At 46.6% G+C, this 2,780-nt stretch overlaps 1 protein-coding gene across 2 annotated transcripts in view; it reads left to right on the top strand.

The window, feature by feature from the left end:
* Positions 1–2,780, top strand: part of PRDM4 (PR/SET domain 4) — an 86,582-nt gene that overhangs the window by 12,565 nt on the left and 71,237 nt on the right. The gene's annotated exons all lie outside the window — the stretch shown is intronic.

The raw sequence follows: 2,780 nt of genomic DNA, 5'->3' as shown, positions 1-2,780 counted from the left end.
CTCCCGATTTCCCTCCCAAGTACCGGTGGATTTCTCGGTTGTCGGGGCAATCTGCAGAGGACTTGCTCAAGGTTCAACCCGTTTCGCCATACCTGCTCAAAGCATCGCGATTCACTCGTGAGGCCATTGCATGCAGTTAACGATGTGAATTTATAAAATACCAAAATGGAGCAAAATATGCATCGACAATCGATGTGAGACAATCGATGTGAGACAATCGATGTGAGACAATCGATGTGAGATGCAGTAACTTCATCCGGGGAAAGATGAGCGTGTGTACAGTATTTTGGCACCTGGACGTCGTGGTGGTGGCTCCTGAGACGTGAAACGCTGCTCCGGTTGAACAGGGTGTCGTGAACACCTTGGACAGGTGAACTCACGGCTGCTGCTGGATGCGCGCCACCTCGCGGTAACCGTGGTCACCCACCTTCGGCTCATGCCGACCTTGGGGTGATCCCTTCCATTATCCCCATAATACAAAACGAGCTTTAAAACGTCCTGCGATTGCCCCACCCCCCTCCCTCATTGAGAAATACAATCATAGTGCGTTATCACCCATGGCAACGTCAAATTAACCTGCCGGCTCACCTTGTCACCCAGCTTGTTGGCAGAACCGTTGTTGAATGACGTCATTCATATATAATTTGGACATCGCATTGACTGATTCTTCACCTGCAGATCCTGCTGAGCTTCCTGTGTGCTCCGTGACCTCCAGTCTCGTCGAGCAGACAAGAGTTTGCTTTTGACTTTGGACTGCAGTCTTCACGTTCATGTCAAAACGTCATCAATAGATACCGTTACGGTTCTGACATGGGTTGTGCACTCTTTGAAACTTTAAAGTTTAAACGTTGTTGTAACTACAAGGACTAAATGCAGAATAAATTCTGAAGATGCATCCGTAAGGCTGACGACGCACGAGCGATGGCAGACTCAGAACGAGTGTGGTGAGGGGGGAGTGGGTAGTGTTGCAGTTCTGGAAAAGAGCGTCATGCGTTCAGAGAAACATACAATTCTCCCCGGACAGATATTTATTCACTTTGTACTTGTATAGATTTCCTACCCATTGTTTGGAGGGAACTTAAGAGGGAGATACGTTGTGAGTTTTGCACGTTCATTCCTGGAGTAATGTCCCCCGACTTTCCAACTTTTAGTCCAACAATCCATCTTTCAATCCCTCAAGAGGTGAAACATAGAACTACGACAAAAAAGACGAATGAGGGAGAGAGACTATGTCTATCAATCCATCTTTCGACCCTTCTTTGACTCCGGCGACCCATCCGTCGCCGGTTCCTCACCATGTTTGCTTTCAAACCCCGTAACTCCCATGGAAACTTCGCTTCACCTGAATACGCCCTTTCGTTCCTTCATCTCAAACCCCTCCTCTTGTCCTTTCACCTCAAAAGCCCCACTCCACACCACCCCTTCAAACCTTCCCTCCCTCATTTTCATTCCACATCCCAACCATCCCTCCACCAAGCGATCATATATTACCTACTAGCAAATACAACCCGTTGTTTCGCTGATGGGGGTGTGAAAGAGAGGGGGTGGAGAAAGAGAAAGGGAGGGATGGAGAGAGGGGACAGAGGGGTGGGGAGAGGAGGGAGGGAGGCAAGGAGTGGATGAAGAAGAGGAAGCTAGGAACGGGAGAAGAGTAAGGAAGGGGTGGAGGTGGGGAGAGCAATGCCTCACGAAGTGTTCCTATACACTGTGGAAGGGAGGTGTGTGTGTGTGTGTGTGTGTGTGTGTGTGTGTGTGTGTGTGTGTGTGTGTGTGTGTGTGTGTGTGTGTGTGTGTGGAGAGAGAGAGTCAGTCAGAGGTGTGGGAGGAGAGCGCTGCATTTTATTTGGAGCGGGGAGTGAGGAGGGGACAGACAGACAGAGTGGGGGGAGGAGGAAAAAAAGAAGAGATAGGTAAGGGATAGAGGTGGTGTTAGCAAAGAGAGTGATATGTTATGCTGAATGACCGAACACAAAAAAAAAAATCTCATGTCAGAATAGCTGTACACATAACGACACAACAGAGTTTGTAATGTTAACCACTGGCACATCTGCAAAACCTTTGATATCCCAGTTCTAGAAAATTTGTGGGAACATTAACCAAAAGCATGGACTGAAAACTTGGAAGTACCAACCGCTCACGTCTGACCTAATGATCCTATCGAGCATGAACATCGAAAACAAAGTGTTGTGAGCAGATAATCATACTTAAGTAAAAAAAAATGAGAGAAGAAGGCATTGCTAAGTGAGGTGTTAATAGCAGTAATTTTGGACTAAACGATGCAGAAATCAAGAAAATGACCAAGACCAAGACCTCAAGAATGAAGTGAAAAGATCCTGGAAGCTGAAGAATGCCAAAGTTATACCAGTGATAGTTGGAGCTACGGGAATGATGACGAAGAACCTCACGGAGATATTAAAAACAATCCCTGGGAATATTATTACAAACGAATAATAGTTTGAAGTTGTCCAGGGCTCAGCGATGATCCTGGTGCTCCCTTGGCGCGCAATTGGCAATCACCAAACCGTCATATTCAACATACACGTCCCGGAGACGCCTGAAACGTCACTTATGTCTAACTTGGACAAAGGAACACTTTTCTAGGAATCGGAACTGCTTGTAAGTTCGATTCTGGAGCTTAAATTTTGTTATTCTTCTTAGTTTAAGAGATAATCATGGCGATCACATGTGTGGAAATGGAATAAACCAACGAACGCTGACGTCTCCAGGTGTTTATAAGCATCGCAATGTACCCAGCGATTCGTAGCTATGATGAACAGCTT

The sequence above is a fragment of the Eptatretus burgeri genome, chromosome 6, assembly GCF_056783735.1.
Source record: "Eptatretus burgeri isolate ZD-2024b chromosome 6, Ebu_testis_v1, whole genome shotgun sequence".
NCBI lineage: Eukaryota > Metazoa > Chordata > Myxini > Myxiniformes > Myxinidae > Eptatretus > Eptatretus burgeri.
Note: the sequence above shows the minus strand (reverse complement) of the source record. Positions and strands in the feature narration are given on the sequence as shown.